This window comes from Stenella coeruleoalba, assembly GCF_951394435.1.
Source record: "Stenella coeruleoalba genome assembly, chromosome: 8".
Taxonomy (NCBI): domain Eukaryota; kingdom Metazoa; phylum Chordata; class Mammalia; order Artiodactyla; family Delphinidae; genus Stenella; species Stenella coeruleoalba.
In genome coordinates this window covers 103,946,112-103,958,648 of record NC_137154.1, presented here as the reverse complement: position 1 = coordinate 103,958,648, position 12,537 = coordinate 103,946,112, and the positions used below count along the sequence as shown (strand labels likewise).

The 12,537-nt window shown below is 43.4% G+C and overlaps 1 protein-coding gene across 2 annotated transcripts in view; it reads left to right on the top strand.

Moving 5' to 3' along the window:
• The window catches only part of PRDM10 (PR/SET domain 10), an 87,680-nt gene that overhangs the window by 17,547 nt on the left and 57,596 nt on the right, over nucleotides 1-12,537 (top strand). The gene's annotated exons all lie outside the window — the stretch shown is intronic.

Genomic DNA, 12,537 nt, shown 5'->3' with positions numbered 1-12,537 from the left:
GCAAAGGGACACACATGGAGAGGCAGAGATGGCCGAGGTGACCGTTGCAGGCCTGTTTGACACACCTCATTCCTTGCTTGCTGTTGTCATCCTGCGTTTTCTACTCTGTGTTTTTTTAAAAAACCTTCGTTCAGCTCTCTTCTGGTTACACAGTGTTGTCCTTGTTTATGGCCAGAAACAAATTAGGAAAAGTTACTTAGGATATATTCTACAGCAGTTTTTATTTTAATTTAATTTTATTTAATTTATTTATTTTTAATTTTTGGCTGCACCGTGCGGCTTGCGGGATCTTCGTTCCCTGACCAGGGATTGAACCCAGGCCCCGGCAGTGACAGCACCGAGTCCTAACCCCTGGACTGCCAGGGAGGTCCCTCTACAATAGTTTTTAGACTGTAACAGGTAGTTCAGTCTCATAATATTAAAAGTGCAGCTTACACCGACGCTTATCTGCCATTCTCCCCTGCTCACGACCCAGTTTCTGAAGGTTTTTTCTGGAGTTTTTTTCCCCAGTGGCATAAAATTTTATCTGGAGTTTTTTTGCAGTCTTGTGCTTTTCACTATTTGCTTCATTGCCAACACTTATAACAAATGTAAAATGTGAATGGCATCGGTGGAAATACCTGGAGGACCCCATTATGATCACTTCTTCATCCTTTATCTTTACCCTTAGACCTCTCTGCTTATATGGAAATATTCCAAATCCATAACTGCTTAATTAAGAACCCCTTTTTTATTTGGAACCTAGTCAAAAGTTTATTATTATAATTTTAACAGTTTGTTGAAAGCCTTTCTGAAAGCCTTGTTCCCTGATTATTTATTTTTTCAGAAGCGTTTAGTTCCTTAGGTGTACTTCCCTTCACTGGAATTGTGCTTACTTTATTTCCTCGTGGAATTAAAAAAACGATATTTTTGTCCTACTACTCCGCCCTCACTTGTAGGTTTCCAGGAGCTCTTTAGCTGGGGTCATAGTAGCCCCTTCAGATGGAATTGGGCTCCGACAAACGGAGGGACCTCAGGCCCACCAGACCCAGGACTGCGGGGGAGTCATCACCCTGTCTGTGGTCACTTGGTCCTTTGTGAACTGTAGGCCGGTCCTGCGCTAGCCCTCCCCCTGGCCCCCGGCTGGGGTGAAGCTCGAATAAACAGTGTCTGCCAGGGCGTGGGGCACCTTGCTGGGCAAGGAGAGGGTGTTGCAGATAGTTTTCACTCCTCATTTTCATTTTTTCTCAATGGAGATACTAATTTGTTGTGAATTTTTAAAATTGAGAAACTATGGGATGGATTATTTGGGCTTCCCCTTTTCAGCAAGAATGGGGAATTTGTGTTGAAATCTGTATACGTTTGTTATTTGTCCTTTGTTACTTCCTCTACCAGTTCCTGTTCACCATGTAGAACCAAGTTCAGTTTTTTTTCCCTTCTGAGTTCCAAAACTATTTCTTCCAGAAATCAATGAAATGTAAAATCTCAGCTTGCCATTCTAAATGAGTGAACGTTGTGGAAGCCTTTTTTTTTCACATTTAACTAATTAATTAATTAACTGAAGTATGGTTGATTTACAATGTTGTATTAGTTTCTGGTGTACAGCAAAGTGATTCAATCATGCACATATGTATCTAGAGTTTTTCATATTTTTTCCATTATAGGTTATTATAAGATATTGAATATAGTTCCCTGTGCTATACAGTAGGACATTGTTTAGCCGTTCTGTATATAATAGTTTGCATCTGCTAATCCCAAACTCCCACTCCATCCCTTTCCCATCCCCCTCCCCCTTGGTAACCACAAGTCTGTTCTCTAGTCCATGAGTCTGTTTCTGTTTAGTAGATAAGTTCATTTGTGTCATATTTTAGATTCCACATATAAGTGATATCATATGGTATTTGTCTTTCTCTGTCTGGCTTACTTCACTTAGTATGATAATCTCTAGGTCCATCCGTGTTGCTGCAAATGGCATTATTTCAATTCCTTTTTATGGCTGAGTAATATTCCACTGTATACATGTACCACATCTTCTTTATCCATTCATCTGTCGATGGGCACTTAGATATAGTAGAAGCCCTATATTTCCAGTCTGCTTGGTCTGATTTTATAGCTCTCACATTTACTGTAGCACCTCAGTTGTGCAGTGGTGACCAGCTGTGCAGAGCAGAGCGCTCGTTGTGATTCTGTCCTGTTATGTCTTCTGAATCATGAGGATATGGGTTTAAACAACTTTGTCAGCTGTCGTGACATTAAATCAGCTGAAGGAGTTGATGAGTGATACTTCTCAGACTGGTGCTGGCGCACGGTGGCACATCCTGTCCTGAGCTTGGCCTTTGAGTGCTGTCTTCCCTCGGGCATGCCATGGCCACAGTGCCAGAGCGCTGAGCTGGATGATAGCTTCTGTAAAACGGAAGCTGCCCGAGACGAGTGGTTTCCAAAGTACCCTCCCCCGAAACAGTAGTGTTCTAGAGCTAGACCAAGGTGGTTTTTCATTTAAATAAAAATAAAGGATAGAATTTTCTTTATTTTGAGCTTCTGTCCCATGAAATTTCATTAACTCTTTGTTGCTATTACTGCCAATCACCTTAGTCAGCACTAGGAGGTGACAAATGAACAAGTAGCAAAAAAAGTTAGTGGAAAACTTGGGAAGACCTAGTCTTGCTTAATCTGATAGTTTAAAAAAATTATAAAATGAGCTTGGATGTGATTTTTATATAGCTCATATAATGGAGCCATTTATGCTGGAATCTTAACACAGGTCAAGTAATCTTAGTTTATGGAACGAGAAGCAGGGTGGAATGGTGGCCACCACATGGGCTCAGTAGCCACATGCCTGGGCTTCTGGGCATCACAGCTCTGCCACATAATAGCTCTTACCAGCTCTGTTACCCTGGGCAAATCACTTAATCTCTCTCTTTCTCTGTCCCTCACCTATAAAGTAGAGACAATAATGTACCAGCTTCATGGGTTATTGTGAAGATTAAATGAATCAATACATGTAAAGTACTTAGAACATGCCTGGCACGTAGTAAGTGCTATACAAATGTTAGCTAATATTGTTTTGTGACATAAAAAATATATATGTTAATGTTTCATGGTGCTTGGCAAAGAACACTGTGGTCCTGTCTTGTGAACATATTTGAGAACCATGGGCCTGGAATTTCTCTTCTAGTTCTGCAATTCTATTATTCTGTGTCATAGAATTGGATTCCCCATAATCTTTCTTTTCCCTTTTTATGTTAGTGCTTTAATGAACATGTTCTTCTTTTTTTTTCCCCTCTCTACATAGAGTGAAATCATTCTTACCAAGTGGAATCTAATCTTAAATATGACTTCAGAAGGTGTCCTTTCTGTTTCTTGACATAAGGGTGTTTTTGTATTGTGTACGTTAGTTACAGTCGTTTTCTACTGTTACACAGCTAATATCCTTCCGTTCTTTATCCTACGGATGAGAACACTGAAGCTCAGAGAGAGTAAACCAATTGTCAAAAGCTAAGAGTGGCAGATCTGTGATTTTAAGCCAGGCTGTCTGAATCCCGAGCCTGCTCTCATATAAGTATGGCAAATCCAAGTTGCGGTTCCAGTGGCTGTGTGCCTATTCCAGTGTAACTAGCCTAAAGCAAGCTCAGGCAGCATTCCCTTAAATGGAGACGGATTTCTATGTGAGCATTCCTGAAGGATGCTCTTTTTATACTTGGGTCAGCAAAAGTCACCAGATAGCTGTGCCTGTTCATTCCAAGAAAGGTGAAAGGCGAAGCAAACAAAAACAAGCAATTGCTTGTACATCAGGCCAGAGAGCCTCTGGGCCCAGCCATTGCCTGTTTGCCCCGGGAGAACCCTCCTGTCGGTGCACACTGCTGCCCTAGGCCTAAGGGGAGGCGCTGGCTGGCCTCCAGGCCTTGGTGTCTGTTCCCCGCCCAGCCTCCTCACGGGCCCTGAGGTCTCCCTACCGCTGGCCGCGCAGGGCTGGCTGCTGAGTTTGTGCACTGCGGGACGGTTGTTGCAGGCTGGGCAGCAGGAGCGCAGGGAGAGAAGGAGAAGGAAATCTGCCTCCTCACCGCCGCTCTGCTGGCTGGTCCCCTTCTGTTCTGAGCTCCCCCACAGCTCCCTCCCACGATTGCAAAGCCGCCTCGTCCACTTTCTTTCCCACAGTTTTTATATTCATTTTGCAAGTCTATCAGCCTCCCTCTAACTTCTTTCTATGGCGTGTGTCGTGTAGGATTTCAAGGAAGGAGTTAGCAGTCTCTGCTGGTTAGTTTGCCATGAGCCAGAAAAGTTGATTTGCAAGTGTACTGTCTGGATTGTGGCGCACTTCCTTCCATGTAAAGAACGATGCATCTGGAAGGCACCTCACCAGTGCAGAAACCTCTCTTGCATTCTTAGTGTTTCTGAGGTCCAACAATGTGCCATAATCCCGGGGAATTTAACAACTATCTATAACAATGTGTGTTTTTTTGTTTTTCTTTTTTTTTGTGGTCCGCGGGCCTCTCACTGTTATGGCCTCTCCCGTTGCGGAGCACAGGCTCCGGACGCGCAGGCTCAGCGGCCATGGCTCACGGGCCCAGCCGCTCCGCGGCACGTGGGATCTTCCCGGACCGGGGCACGAACCCGTGTCCCCTGCATCGGCAGGCGGACTCTCAACCACTGCGCCACCAGGGAAGGCCTATAACAACGTTTTAAAGTGATATTGTATTTATAGTTCATCCTGTCATCCAGGGTGCACATCTACCTTTGAAGGTGGATCTGGGCCTCTTCTTCCACCTCTACGTGCAGGTGATGAAACGGGAGCTTCTCGACTCCAAGTCCTGAGTGGTTCTGGAGAATTGGCTTCTTTCAGCCCAAAAGGGCCGGTGTTGGTGGGAACCAGGCTGGTGGATGGTGAGGGGATACGGCTGTGGGGTGGGAACTACGAGGAGAGCAGGCGATGTGGAGGCTGGGTCACTGGGCTACTCCATCGTCTGGCTCCGGGCCAGCCTTGTTAGTGCAGCGGCTGGAAAGGCAGGCATTTCTCTTTCCTTCTTTCTCCCCCTCACGTTTCCTCACTGTCCTTTTTACCACGCAGGCATCCCCGGTGAGCTGGGAAGCCAGCTGCCCATCCCTCCCACTAGACTGTGAGCTCCGTGGGAGCAGAGCTCTTGCTCAACCTTTTATGCTCGATGTTCACAAAGCATGAAAAGAATTGCTACCATTTCTCGAATGTTCGTCATTATGCTACGTGATCCCAAATGCTATCACGTTGTCTTGAATCTAAGATGTTGGTGGTAAGAAACAACAATTATTTTATGTATCATTACAAAAGGAAAAAGCCTTGCCAATTAAACTCTGATTCAAGTGCTTTTTGGTACTTAGAATTTTTATTAGATACTTTGAAAGAGCTCTTTTAGATTTATTTAGGCATAGATTTTTATCACATCACTCGTGCATACATGAAAGGGAAAATATAAGTGAAATGAATTGTTTAAGATATTCCTAAAATGTTGTCGCTTTCAGAGGCTGACTCTTCAGAATCACTTTTGGCTCAGGGTCATCGATGTCTCTGTACCATCAAGAGTGCTGGGGACACAGCATTTCTGAAAAGAGGGCACACTGCTGTCACCAGGAATCTCCTCCAAACAGCCTGTACCCATTCTGGGAGTTCTGATCCCGGTGTTTTTTTATTCAGCCTGTGGCAGGCCTGTCTTTCCACGTATCTCAGTAATAACATTGCACAAAGCAGCATCATTCACGACGCTGTCTCTTATACCCAAGTCCCATAGGTTTGTTGGGCAAGGTCATTTTTCCAGTGATGGATATTTGCTTCCCTAATCAAATTTGTGCCCAGCTGCTGTTCCCATGCCTTTCAGTTTTAATGCCAAATTACAGTGTCATCTTTTTGCATTTAAAATGGCAGTTACACGCAGGGTGTCTGGTGCTCACAACACACATGACTCAGTGAAGCGAGGACAGAACTAATGAAGGGCTGTGAGCAAGGTCACACACGCGGGCAGGGCATCCACAGCCTCCCTGCCACCTGGGTGAGAGCGACGGTGGGACACCAGTGTTGTAAAATAGACCCCTCATTCAGAAGTGTTAACAGGTGAAAAAAAGTGCATTAGAGACTTGATGAAATGCAGACTGTTAAGTCTTAACAACAGCCATGCCGGGCAGATAATTTGGATTTTCCAACGAGGAGACTGAGGATGAGTCTGTGGCTTACTGACATCACACCTAGTAAGCACATGGTAGATTTGGGGGCATAGAACCCAGATTTGTCTGAGGCTAAAGCTCCTACTTTCAATTATATAACACCATTCATTTATATATATATATATATATATATATATATAATATGTAACATATACATATGTTACATATGTATATGCTATCAACATATATGTCCTATATATATACATATATGTTACAACACATATGTATATATATAGGACCTAGAACAGTATCTGGCATGTTTAATAAATATTTGTTGTTAATAAGTATTTAATAAATATTTGTTGAATGAAATCATTAGAGAGGATAGAAATGCTTCTCTTCCTGGAAATGAAGTCTCTAACATTTTAGACAGTGGGTGAAAGAAGGAAGGTAGGTGGCCATTTTCTAGACAAGGTACAGCTTGTGGATCTCGGGTTCTTTCAGGTCAAGAAGACGAGCGGAGGAAGTCTGTCCCTAGCTCACAGAGCCTGTCAGCACTTGCCTGTTGGACAGTGCTGAGGCAGTTCCTGGAATCATCCTTCCGCCTCGCTCATAAATCAAGATCAACAGGGTTCTATAAATTGTGCAGTTAAAAAAGTAATAATAAAAAAGGCAATCAAATATGACAAGCCTTGCTATGAAGAAAGTTCAGGTACAGGGCATTGGTTATTTGATAAATTGCTAGGTTTATAAAACTATGAGGACTTCCCTGGTGGCACAGTGGTTGAGAATCCGCCTGCCAATGCAGGGGACACGGTTCGAGCCCTGGTCCGGGAAGATCCCACATGCCATGGAGCAACTAAGCCCGCGCACCACAACTACTGAGCCTGCGCTCTAGAGCCCGTGAGCCGCAACTACTGAGCCTGTGTGCCACAACTACTGAAGCCCGTGTGCCTAGAACTCGCGCTCTGCAGCAAGAGAAGCCACCGCAATGAGAAGCCCGCGCACCACAACAAAGAGTAGCCCCCGCACACCGCAACTAGAGAAAGCCTGTGCCCAGCAACGAAGACCCAACACAGCCAAAAATAAATAAATAAATTTATAAATAAAATAAAAAAATATGAAATGTTTTGAAAATTCTGAAGCTCTTATAGCTCATCAGTAAAATATGAAAGTTGACACATTTGAGCACTACCATGTGCTAAATCTGTGCCTGGGATTTTTACATATATCATGTAACTCTCACTGTAACACCAGTAGGTAATTATCATATCCATTTTACATAGAATAGTATCGAGGCTCAAGGTGTTTAAGTGATTTGGCCGAAGGATGTAACTACTGAGTAGCTGAGTCATTGGGGAAGCCCGGATGTTCAACTCAGAGTCTGTGGATTTTCTACTATACTCTGCTGCTTCCCTTCTAAGCTTAAGGCTAGAAACCACTTTATACTCTCGTTTTACAGTTAAGGAAGCTGATGCTAGAGGATTTTAAAGTGACTTACTTAGTAGCATAGTCATACCTAAAATTCAGTTTTCTTGAACAATTTATTAAACAATAAATAATTGCAGAATGTCACACTGTTTTGAATAGTTTATTAGTTACAGGAGCTCAATAGGTCTTATAAGTATCAATATATCTTAAAGAACAAGAACTGGGTATTCTGTATCACTGCTTTAGATTCCAGACACTTTTTGAATTAAAGGATTTTCACCATCTTTTATTAGTTTAATTTTTTTATAATGTATTTTAAAATAAATTTATTTATTTATTTTGTTTTTGGCTGCGTTGGGTCTTTGTTGCTGTGTGTGGGCTTTCCCTAGTTACGGCATGCGGGCTTCAGTAGTTGCGGCACGTGGGCTCCAGAGTGCAGGCTTAGCAGTTGTGGTGCACGGGCTTAGTTGCTCCGCGGCATGTGGGATCTTCCCGGACCAGGGCTTGAACCTGTGTCTCCTGCATTGGCAGATGGACTCTTAACCACTGCGCCACCAGGGAAGCCCTTTTAATTTAATTTAATTTTGTTTTGGCTGTGCTGGGTCTTCGTTGCTGCCTGCGGGCTTTCTCTGGATGTGGCTAGCGGGGGCTACTCTTCGTTGCGGTGCATGGGCTTCTCATTGCAGTGGCTTCTCTTCTTGCGGAGCACGGGTTCTAGGCACGCGGGCTTCAGTAGTTGTGGCACGTGAGCTCAGTAGTTGTGGCTCACGTGCTCTAGAGCGCAGGCTCAGTAGTTGCGGCACATGGGCCTAGTTGCCCTGCAGCATGTGGGATCTTCCCAGACCACTGCTCGAACCCATGTCCCCTGCATTGGCAGGCAGATTCTTAACCACTGGACCACCAGGGAAGTCCAAGAATTTTCACCATCTTGGGCTTCTTTGTGTGCTAACAGTATTCTAAAATTATTGGGAGCTGACACTGTGGGCAGTATTTCACATCTGTATTGCTAAATTTTACTAGCAGGCTTTCCTATGTGTCGATGAACTGTTCTGTTATTTTGCTCCCATCTGCCAAGTAGTTATTTTCATTTTTTTTCTCCCCCTTTATCCTTGCCTTCTGCAGTCTCTGGTATTTTATGTCATGTAATGTATACTTCCTTATTTTGGTAAGATTAGAAAAAAGGTATTTCAGTCTAGAGTAAATATCCTGTCCCTTCCCATCTCTTCTTTCTTGTTCCTGTTCATCCTTGAAGATTCACCTTCTCTGAGAAGTCATCCCTGGACACCCCCTTTGGGATCAGGTGTCTTCTCTCTTCCCACCACGACCGATCTGTACAAATGATCAAGGACATGCCACACGACAGATCTAGAGTTACTCATATTCCTTGACCTGAAGGAACTTCGAGTTGAGACGGGGAGGCAGACATTTAGACAGAAAAATGCAATATGATCGAACCTTTTTTAAAAATCTCGTGTGTGAGTGTTTATCATGGAGCAGGCGTTGTGCTAAGCGTTTTATGTGCATTATTTCATGTTCTGTCAGTAACCTTATGATCCCGATTTTACAGGGAAGGAGAGGGATTTAGAGACTGTCCTTGCTCTGCCTGAGGTCAGTTAAGTCACAGAATTGCTACCGAAATCCAGGTCCAGAGCCCAAGCTCGTAGCCACTCTGCCTCTTGTACTGCCTTCTGCCTCTGCACAGATGTGTCCCCTGGGCCCTCGCACGCTAGGCACAGGGAGAGGACAGCCCCAGTGCTGGAGTTCAGAAACTGATAGTTACTTTACCGTCATACAGCCACTGTAACTGACTCCAAATTATCCCTCAGAGACTTCAAAAGAATTCAAGGTATAGCACATTGTATGTCCAAACGCATTCATCACAAAAGATTAAAAACAACCTGTTTATCAACACAAGATTAAATACATTATGATATATTCATATAATGAAATGATGCAGCTTTAATAACGAATGAGGAAATGCTATATGGATATGGAACAACGTAAAGGGTATGATATTATACGGAATAAATAAGGTTTAAAAGAGATGCTGCTTTGTATAGAATCAATAGCATGCTGCTGTGTGTGGTTGCAGAGGCATGGAATGTTTAAATTTTGCTTGTATATGCATAAAATATCTTTGGAAGAATAGATAACAAATTGATGGTATGGGTTGATTCTGAAGAATGGATAAGGGATTCCAGGTAGAGAGAAATAATAAGCACCTTTCTAGAAATGAAAACAAATAAGAAAGGCACCCTGGGCTGGTGTGTTTCCAGAGCGTGAGGGGTGAGCCTGCCTGGCTCCTCCCTGCGTCCCCTTGTGCACTTGAGTGATTGTACAATTGACAAACTAAGTTGAAAAAAAAAAATCTCAAATTCCTGTATGGGAAAAGCATAACATCTCTTCTGTGGTATTAATTCCTGTTGAAATACATGTCCTGAATCTAACCATGAAGAGACATCAGACAAACTCAAATTGAGGGACCTTCTGAAAAACAAATGGCCTCTGCATTTCCAAAATGTCAAGGTCGTGGAGAACTAGGAAAGACTGGGGACTGTTCCCAATCAGAGGGGACAGACGGGACGTGTCCGCGGGACGCACCGTGTGCAATGCCAGATTGGATCCTGGGCCAGAAAAAAGGGGTTTCCTTCTCTGCAAAGGACGGTAATCAGACAATTGGCAGAAGTTGAATGTGGTCTGTAAATTAGGTAATAGTACTGTTTTCATGTTCACGTCCTGATTGTGATAGTACTGTGGTTACGTGAGAAAATGTCCTGTTTTTAGGAAACAGACACTTAAGAATTTAGTAGTAAAGGGGCTTTGTGTCTGCAATTTACTCTCAAATAGTTCAAGTTAAAAAAACAAAAGAGAGAGAGGGAGAGAGAAGGAGAGAGAATAATAACGTAAGCATGGTAAAATGTTACCATTTGGGGAACCTGAGTGAAGAAGTACAGGAATTCTCTGTACTATTTATGCTGCTTTTCTGTCTGAAATTATTAAAAAATAAAAAAAATTTTAAAAACACTTCTGATGTGGAACATTTTATGATTTTGTAATACTGAGCCTTTTATGTCCTTTTGTACAATTTTGTGATTTTCTTCCTATAGATCTTTATATTGTTGGTGACATTTATTCCTAAGTTTCTTAATATTTTTATTCCTTTTTTAAAAAATATAAGTTTTGTTGAGGTATAATTCACATACTGTGCAACTCACTCTGACCACCTTTGTACTATGCTTAGATAGTACCATTATATAAGGAAGGCATGCTTTTTTTTTTTTAAAGACAACTTTATAGGGTATAATTTACACATGATGAAATGCACATATTTTAATTGAATAGGTTGATGACTTTTGACACATGAATTCCCCACGTAACCACCCCCCAGTCTAGATGCAGGATAGAGAACATTTCCATTTCTCCAGAGAGTGTGCCCCCAGCCCCTTTGCTTATATAGTCACCTGTTGGCGACACGGGCATCTTTTCCAGGACCCTCCGGTGTGTGCAGGGCGAGCGTGTGTGTGGTGGGGTGCCTTCGGGCGGGGGTAAGGATGGTAGCATTGCAGCCAAGCAGGAGCAGGTTCCTCAGTGGCTCCAAAGAGGCTCTCAGGCTGTTTGGACATGGCTTTCCTGTATCCTAGACTTAGGCCCTGACATTGGGTGTTCTAGTTTCTTTTTTTCTTCTATAGGCCTTATTCTGGTTCAGAGGTTGGAGCATGTGTAGCCTAAGAACGTTTCTCAGCTTATTTCCATTAACAATGGAGAAAATTCTGGCTGGGTTCTGGGTAGTGGTCTTTTTTTTTTTTTACAGAGATGTGCAATTTATTTATTTTTAAAATTTTTTGGCCACACCCCGAGGCACCGGGGATCTTAGTTCCCTGACCAGGGATCAAACACACACCCCCTGCATTGAAAGGCAGAGCCTTAACCACGGGACCACCAGCGCAATCCCTGGGCAGTGGTCTTTCTGACCTTTAGTTGAATGGTGTTCTGAGCAGTTTGGCCTTTCCTGTCCTGCTATTTAATGGGCTAGTGGGAGGAGGTGTATCAGGCCTGGCTGCCCTGATAAACAGCAGATCTCATGTGACCTTTAAAATGTCAGTGTTTTATCATCATCAGAAGGGAAGATTGATTAAAACATCTATTTTGGAAAATAATAATGTTTCAAGGTGTAAATTTTGTGCGCATCGATGTTTAGTTGATGTTTGATTGCTCACTCATCACCCCTGTATGGACCGAATGGGAAACAGAGTTTATATTTGTATTCACCAAATTGTGGCCCAGAAAATTCAGCTCCCTCTGCCTGCCAGTTTTTCCTCGTTTTGTGACTTTTATTATTCTGCTGTTCATTTTGAGTTGGTGGTATAGGAAGTCAGTGTCTAAACAAGTGTGCAGGGACTTCCCTGGTGGTCCAGTGGGAAAGAATCGGCTTCCAAAGCAGGGGACTTGGGTTCGATCCCTGGTTGGGGAACTAAGATCCCTCATGCCTTGGGGCAACTAGGCCTGCACGCCACAACTACTGAGCTCTCGCGCCTCAACAAGAGAGCCTGAGTGCCGCAAACTACAGAGCCCACGCACCACAACTAGAGAAGAGAAAACCCGCACTCCACAGCTAGAGAGAAGCCCGAGTGCCGCAAGAAAGAGCCTGTGTGCCACAACGAAAAGATCCTGCATGGCTCAGTGAAGATCCCGTGTGCCTGCAACTGAGATCTGACACAACCTAAATAAATAAATAAATAAAATATTTTAAACAAGTGTGCAAGGGAGGGACGAGCTGGCCGAGCAGCAGCGAGTCTTGGTGTGAACCCAGCACTTCCCTGCATTTAGCATCTGGGGGCCTCATCCTTCTCAGGAGAGCTAAGAGGACTGCCGTCAGCATTTGTGATGAAGGTTCCATCCACCTAACTGTGCCCAGAGCAGAGCAAGTATGCAATACATTGCATCATTATTCCAAATAATTTCTTCATTTTTACCTTTTTGCCCAGGTGTGTAATCTTT